Source organism: Daphnia pulex, chromosome 5 (genome assembly GCF_021134715.1).
Source record: "Daphnia pulex isolate KAP4 chromosome 5, ASM2113471v1".
Classification (NCBI taxonomy): domain Eukaryota; kingdom Metazoa; phylum Arthropoda; class Branchiopoda; order Diplostraca; family Daphniidae; genus Daphnia; species Daphnia pulex.
In genome coordinates, this window is record NC_060021.1 from 3,600,047 (window position 1) to 3,608,320 (window position 8,274).

The 8,274-nt window shown below is 42.0% G+C and overlaps 2 long non-coding RNA genes across 2 annotated transcripts; both read right to left on the reverse strand.

The window, feature by feature from the left end:
• Nucleotides 1–1,451: 1,451 nt before the first annotated feature.
• On the reverse strand, nt 1,452–3,774 carry LOC124193429. The gene is made up of 6 exons (XR_006874258.1): nt 3,651–3,774; nt 3,264–3,588; nt 3,014–3,197; nt 2,641–2,944; nt 2,241–2,580; nt 1,452–2,173 (listed from the first exon to the last, which is right to left on the reverse strand). It is a non-coding gene; the product is annotated as an uncharacterized LOC124193429 (long non-coding RNA).
• Nucleotides 3,775–5,094: 1,320 nt separating this feature from the next.
• On the reverse strand, nt 5,095–7,715 carry LOC124193404. The gene is made up of 5 exons (XR_006874231.1): nt 7,603–7,715; nt 7,412–7,536; nt 6,135–7,348; nt 5,890–6,049; nt 5,095–5,818 (listed from the first exon to the last, which is right to left on the reverse strand). It is a non-coding gene; the product is annotated as an uncharacterized LOC124193404 (long non-coding RNA).
• Nucleotides 7,716–8,274: the final 559 nt, after the last annotated feature.

An 8,274-nucleotide genomic window follows, 5' to 3' on the forward strand; every position in this document is an offset into this window, starting at 1 on the left:
CATACCCTCATGAGTGTCGTCCTGCTCTAGCTTCCTTTCCCAAAATTCAAACAAGCCGCCAAGCCTACAGTGCCTTCGAGGGGGAATTGCTGGGAATTCGTCTGCTAATGATGAAGGGCGGGCATTAGCCGCTAGATGGTGTCGCGGAAACTGTCATGGCCGCTTTAACACGGCATTGTCCCATCTCCTTATCTCTGGCCAAACCGGACAACTACCAATTCTTCGTCTTCGGTCCATTCCACAAAGCTCCCCGTAGATACCAAAGTTTTTGTGTCGAAACTACAAAAGAAATTTCGCACTTTCTCTTCGCCTCTTTCGGCTTCCCTTCGATATCTATCCAACAACCGGTTTCGATTTTATTTCTTTCCTCAGTCTATTCGCCGGATAGTCGACGATCGGCCATTCTTTGGTATCGGCCAGGCGGACTAACAAGAAGTAAGACTCGTTTGAAAATTTGGACCGGGCGACAATCGCGCTTGTCGTAATGTCGCAAATTAAAAAAAAAAAATTCAATTTGATAAACCAAACTATTCGACACTTCGAAAACTTTTGGGACTCTGAAAATTTCTCCGAGTTTAGGAATCGAGACCTCTTCTATACTAAGGAAAACCACTAATGTTCTGCCACATAATGTGTCCGTTTTCCGGCTCATTTTTAGCGATTGGACGGGGACATTGCCCCATCCAACGGCCAGCCGACTTTCAGGAACCATCGATTTCAAAGTTGGGATTTAGAAAATTTTCGACGAGTGGGAATTTTTTACGGTCACAAGTCATCACGACACGCCCAAGCATCCCACTTGAGAGCCGCCACTCCTCCACGGAGTGACGGCTTTTTTACGAATCGACGGGTCTCGCTCACTCCTCTCTCGCACCAACCGGCAGCTGGGCAAAAGAGTCGTTGTAAAACACCGTCGTCGGAAATCGAGAAATTTTCATTTCCATTTCCATTTTTTTCATCCGCTTCAATTCATCCTAGTCCCGCCTACAGCGTCACTACCCCGTCGTCGGGACTTATATTATATATAATATTTTTCAATTTTTCGGACTAAGAAAAATTTGAGGACGAGGAAATTTTTTCCAACTTTTTTTTTCGACCACCTCTTCTCTATATAGGAAATTAGTGGGTGTTCCGGGCAGTAACTGTACGAAAAAGTTCATTTCCGAGAGAGTCTCCGGCTTTTCACCAGAGCTCAGGCGGGGCCGACCCTCATACCCGCCAAACGTCCACTAGGCACGCGCCACCCCCGCTCGATCCCCCTTTCTGGCCGGCTTGGGCAGCGCGTCAGCTCCGTAAAACTCAAAACTTTGAACGCGTTTTACGGGCACTTCCGCTCATTTACACACCCTAAACCCTTTGTTAAAAAAGGTCAGCGTAACGAGATTGTAATAACTTACGCTGCGTGATGGCGTAAATTACTAACATAAGAATTAAAATATAAGAGAAAGATACTACTAAGACTTGTATTTACCGCATTATTACACTGATAAGAGAATGCTGGACAATCGATGATACGTCTGGTCAATACAGTTGAGGGAAGTGGAATTAAGGTGAAAGGAAGAGTCTGGTCAGTGAGAGAATTTCGGATAGGGTAGAATCGAGTAGTGCAGAGGAAGAACAGTTTAGACGGAACTGGCGGAACTGAACTGCCGGACTGACTGTAACGACTCCGAACGTCACTGCTTCTTTTTACTTGCTAGTTCTATTTATTACATTTTGAAATGTTGAAGAATGAGGCGCATTTTTAGTAGCGTCAGCTTTTGGCCTTGGCTTTTTCATGAACAAAGGGGGATTTTTAGAAAGGCATAAGGTTTAAATTGTTCTGGAAGTTATGGGTCTAGTTTGTGTCGGTTACTCTTGGCCTTGACTCTTTTCAATAGCGAGGGTGACTTTAGAAAGTCAAGTGTACCTTTTTACATGCTATGAGCCTGGCGGAATCCTTACAAGATCTACAACCCTGTGTCAATCTTCTTTCGATATTAGAAAACCTGTCTTGCTAGGGAAGAGCCAATCGCGGTGTTTCCCCCTCACCGACAATTTTTGAAGGTCATTTTATCTATTTTATAATCCATTTCTTTCCGAGAAGAAGCGTCGTAGCACGTTGAAACATGGTAGATAATTGAGACAGTCATGCTGTTAAGTGTTATCTCTTTAGTAGATTGCAGCGTCGATCCTAAGTTAAACAAGATAACAAATTGTTAAATTTTTGAAATTATGATTATATCTATATAATGACACACTTGCCAGTTCATGGTCTTCTTGGTGAGACCTTGAAGAATTTCACCTTCGGGTAATCGAACAGGATTTTTTTGTAACGTCACTAGCAGCGAGTGGATCGTTACAATACGAGTCCGTCTTGAACGACAAATATAGTCACTGAGGTAACGGCCATCTTTGATTCTGCAGATCGCATTGCCTTCATCATTGGTCTTGTTTTTGGCCCCTGGACCTTGTTGTTTCGCTCCTCTTAAACACGAAAGATGGAATCATACCCTTGCAGATGAGCATTCGATCATTCCTCTTTGGGGTTTGCCTCAGCAAATACAGTAATGAGCAAGGCCTTGATAATTAGACTTTTTTCTAAAGACAAAACACAAAAAATTAGTTCACGATTATGGTAAAGTGAATAATGATATTTACTTGAATGTTTCGATATCGATTCTCGGATACTTTTGAATCCAGTTAATTCGTTGTTTTCACTCTCTTTGAAAGCTCCTTCGATTAGTCGAGGATTTTATTTGTTCTCTGCTTTAAGGGTGATTACGTCAGTCACGTTGATTGGGTTGGAGGGATCTTCTTTGGGTCGACGGCGTTGACCTTCCCGGATGTAACAGTCGGCGTTGTTAAGAAAGCCAGTTCGTTAATGGAATCTTTGGAACAACTTTTGTCGCACGTGCTGTTCCGTAGAACCCAGAGGGGTGAATTCAGCAAAACGACCTCTCATCTGTGAGACAAATAAAACATACGGTTCAAATTCAAATTTTCTAAAAAGTGAACCAAGGAATGAAATCACCTGTTTGATTAGTAGGTCATATCCTAATTTCACGCGAAAATTTTTAGAAGTTGAATGTTGAATTCCACTTATTTGGTAGTAAAACTTAAAATTCCTGAGTTATGCTGTAGTAGGGTAGAGCATAGAACAGAAAATAAGCTCACCCGTTATTCCAAAAGGATACAAGATTAATGAAAAAGAATATCTGTTCAAATGAAAACATTATTGGATAATAAAACCAAAAGTAAAATTTGAAAATAGTAATATTTACCTGCACCACTGTAATAGCTTGCACAGCAGAGAGTAAATTCAAGATGTAGTAAAGGTAGCGAAAAACTTCAGTAACAGTTCAAGCAATTAGTAAAGGTAGCGAAGAACTTCAGTAACAGTCCAAGCGATGAGTAAAGGTAGCGAAGAACTTCAGTACCAGTCCAAGCAATCAATAACAGGGGGAATCCAAACTTATCTCTTGTCTCAGTAACATAGTAAAGGATTGGCCAAAGGAGAAAAAACTCTGGAAAAAACTTGAGAAAAAGTAATTCCAACATTGCTGGGGATGATGCCTGTAGCCTGTAGCACTGTGTAGTGCGTACAATCTGGATACAAAATAAGCATTAAACAATCAGTTGGAGAAAATAGATAATTGAATTCCATGTACCACAATAGAATTTACAATCAAAAGATAGCCTACATTCTTCAAACTAGATTTGACTACATTTCTTTAAACTTGGTTGATTAGCAGCCAGCCATCAATTGTTGTTTTGTTTTGGTTGTATTCCAATTCCAAGGCCGCGTTAGAGTTCGTCGGCCTTGAATTATAGATTGGTCTCAGAACTACCTGTCGGGAGAAATAATAACTAAAAAATTTGCTTCTTTTTTCATATTTTTTTCACGCTGATGTCTTTGATATAACAAAGCGCGTACCTTGACGTTGCACCGTGAAATCATCTCCTCTAAAAGACAGTCGCAATTTGCATACCGTCAGTCCCATCCCCACAAAACGTATAAAACATATTTGATGACCCTTTCTGAAAAAACGCTTCCCTATCTCTCCGAGAGGAACAGCGCCACCTCCCAGAGAAAAATTGAGTATAAAACCCTTAAAACAGTCATCGAGCCGTAGAAAAAAGAGAGAGACTTCGTCGCATCGCACAGTCGGAGTGGGAGGTGGGTGGGGTGGGGTGGGAAATAAATCTGATCCCTTGCTTCGCGCGCGAGTTTCCCGATAGGGTTTTTTTTCACGGGGTTTAGGCGTTTAGGTTTTTTCGGGGGGAATTTTTTGACATTGTCTTCGATTAATCGTTTGATTGATTGGGAATTTAATCTAAGTTTTGTTTTTTTGGGTTTAAGTTCCATGTGTGTGGCTATAATATGATTTTACAGGGACAACGCTGTGTACAAACAACGATACCCCTGAAAGTTACACATTTATTTTAAAGATGAGTAACCTGAGCCCCGGTCAAATCCGGGGAACTTTGGTCTAGCGTAAAGTTTGACTGTTTTGCTATTAGCTTTTCTGTAGTCACGAACATTTTGGGGGAGGAGCTTATCCACGTCACAATGCGAACACGCTGTGATTAGTCAGTCGAGTCGCTGCCCAAACATGCCAAAACATCACCACCAGATGTCTATAGCGTCGCCGTGATGACACAATCTTTGATGTCCCGACCATGACGCAACAACCAGCATCACCACCAGATGTCTATAGCATCGCCGTGATGACAAAATCTTCAAGTAAGGTAGGGAATCTACTGACTGGGCAGATTTCCCACGATAAAATCTATTATAGGCAGATCGTGCTATTAAGCTTCAGAAAAGCGAATAGCAAAAGCGTCCGTTTTACGCTAGACCAAAGTTCCCCGGATTTGACCGGGGCTCAGGTTACTCGTCTATTTCAATAAAAAGTAAACATATTTTGCGAAACATTTCCGTACGTTTCGTGTTGAAGAATGCAACATTCTTTTGTACGTTTGAATAGCGATTTGTATCGAAGCGTTGGCGTGTCGAATCTCGTTCGTCTGTGAACGAGATAGAATTCTAGTATCTCTACGGGAAATTATAAAAAGTGATCTAATCGATAAAAGCACTGGCTAAGTTCAATTAGCGGTAGGTACCAAAATAGAGATGGGTAAGATTAAATGCGATTAAGTGAGCAAAACGTAACGTTTTTGATTTTCATTGTTCACAATAGACAAAGTTTGAAATTTGGCACACTTCTTTAATTACAAAATTATATTAAGTAGATGTAATTTATACAAACATTTTATTTTAAGAGAGCATATAAAATTACAGAAATATCATAATCGATGATAATAAACACAAAATTTACTAATAAGCGAGATGCAAATGTCCGATGACTCAATGACCGATCGTTGAGTAGTGTCAGAGAAACAGTATTATTTCAGAGAAAAATAAATTTGAACATTTGAATTCACTTTTGGAAGTTGCGATTTCTTGCCGTAATTACCGACACCCGTTCAGGATTTGTTTCGCTGGAAACTCCCAAAATAACAACAGGATCGACTGCCTCTAGCAGGATAGCGTGATCTGCTCCCTCCTCTACTTCGGAATTGTGCTGATCCGCATGCGAACTGGAAACGAGCATTGTTCTTCCGTGGTTCCCCGTCAAAAGTCGCAAACCGGATTCAGAGTTCATAAAAATTCTTACTCAGCTCGTCCCGGTTTAGACTCGTTCTCGGTTAACAGATGCGACAAATTCATCTCCTGAGTCAATGCGATCCCTTGGACCTGTCCATCGCCCTGGGTCAGGAAAAGATCGCTCAAGTCCCTCAAGTCCAGCAACGTAGTCGAGTCCAATGTTGGCAACTAAAAGAAAAGGATTTTTTTTTAACTTTCAAATTCAACCATTACGAACTAGAGCTAGTGATATGAATTACTTGGACATTGCCGGCTTCGTCTAAGTGGAATTTCACAGTCAAATTTCCCAGGGATCCACTTTGATCGCCCAAAGAATTGTGTTGATTCGACAGGTCACCAGATATCGGCGATGACTTTCGCCAGATGAGCTTCAGAATCTATATCTCCGTTCGACACTCGCTACAAAGGAAAAAAAATGCGCTTAGCAACAACGAAGAATGGTGAAGAATAAAGAAAACTGCGAAATAATTTGGGTGGATTTGACCTGTTTGTTCGACTTAGCTTTTAATTTCCTCTTGTTGGCGGCAGAAGACACTGTACGGATCGCACCGGGTTTACCGATTGTCTGGGAAGCTTTGCGGTGACTCTTGAGGTGAGATTGTCGGTGACCGCTTGTCCGGAAGAACAATTACACTCCGGACACTTGAAGGGTTTGTCCCCTAGAAAAGAAAAGGCCGTGAATCTAAACTATCCGCGGTATCTCATTCAGCTAAGTTACAAACTCACCCACTCGAACTATCAGCAGGCTCAACATTATTCATTATTTCCTATACCCCGTAACTTGGTCACTACGCAGCGTCCCCAGCCTCACTACTCTGATTAAAGACTTAAAAACATTGAACTACTCAAACAGCCTATTCACTGTCAGCCCAAACTACGCAAACCAGCTCTAACCACCTCCACCTTGGGCAGTACCCCCCTAAAAATCGCTCTGGTTTCCCATGAAAAAAGCTGAAGCATCCGCCAACCCCCAAAGAGCCCGTGCCACTTTAAACAGCTTGACAGCACATATCAGTCCAACCACCATCATAGGATACACCGACGGATCTGTTAATAACGACGCCACTTCCTGTGCTCTCGCTTCCCTCCCTTCAAATTGAACAGGCATGGCACCTCTCGCAAGGCGTCCGCTGAACTAAATGGGGTCCAAAAGGCCCTAGAAGTATGCTATCATCTAGATTCCACCCCAAACGAACTCTACATCTTCTGTGATTCAAAAGTGGCCCTCCAAGCAATCGACGCTACCAGTAATCTAACTCAAACCCCGATCCTCCTTGACATCTGGAAAAGAGCATTCGGCACTCAGACATACCTCACTTGGATCCCAAGCCATATCGGGATCACTGGAAACCAGGTGGCTGACAAACTGGCCAGTAATATGGACGAAATACCCCTCTTCAATTCCATCGAGAATATTCTCGCTCCCAATGAGGTCATTTCCCTGTATAAAAAGAAATGGTCAATATCAACTCTCAATAATCTAAAACTCTGTGGCAAACCAAGCGTAACCTCCAAAACAAGCCTTGGCGTCGTGGACTGGTTTCACCACCAGAACAGACTTATCAACACCACTTTACACCGTCTCAGATCAGGACACAATAGGCTAAATGCCTTCATCAACAAGTTGGATATACACACTGACCCATTTTGTCGACATGGCTGTCCTGAACTTGAGAACTCTGACCATATCCTAACCTCCTGCATAAAACACGAATCAGAATACACCCCAATTAAAGAATACTTCAAATCGATCAACCCCACCTGGAGCAGCAACAACCTACTCGGCTTTAATTCATCCCTGAGCAAACACACACAGATGGAAATAAGAAACATGCTAGTCCAATTCATCTTCTCAACAAAAATCCATCATATTACATGACCTCCACCTGTAAATAATAGCAAATCAATTCCACTGCCCAAATCTTCGTCAATCATATTTAATCTCATCTTACTTCACGAAAACAGCCCAAAAACCACAGACAGCTCGCCAAAATCGTAACACTCATCAAAAGCCAAACACAACAAAAGCCTTGGATCAATCCTGGTGGTGATAATGGACGTCAGTCCAATGCTAGCGACCCCCGCGACACCGCGCGGCTGCGTCCGCAGCAACACCTATTATTAAAGGTCGCGCCTATTGTACTTCACACGTGAAGTACTCCAACTGTCAAAGTAGCTATTGCACCTCACGCAGCGTTGCCAGATTGTACTAATTTCTCCAAAATGTTTTGTCGTCTGGTGGACGATAGTGTATATAGTCGCCTTCGAATAACGAAGTAATAAAGAACTTGGAGTGCAAGTAGCTTTATAAGTGAAACTCAACATTGTGTAGTTGACCACAGAAGGTAAAATATGTATTTGGAAATGCAATCACAATAGTGAAACTCAGGGTTTTCAGTTTTGAATAAAAATACTAAAATTTGTTCGTACAAGGATCACAATGGAATTGACCCTCTGTATCTTCGGGGTAACGGTGACACATTCGTTGATACCATTCTCCGCATGTATCACATTGAACCATGTCCCACTCTTTTGATGGAGTACGGTGCTCAGTTCTTCGACAGTAGCAGTTGACATCGATATGATGAGTCATTTCTACCATAACCTACCAGTCAAACTTTGTT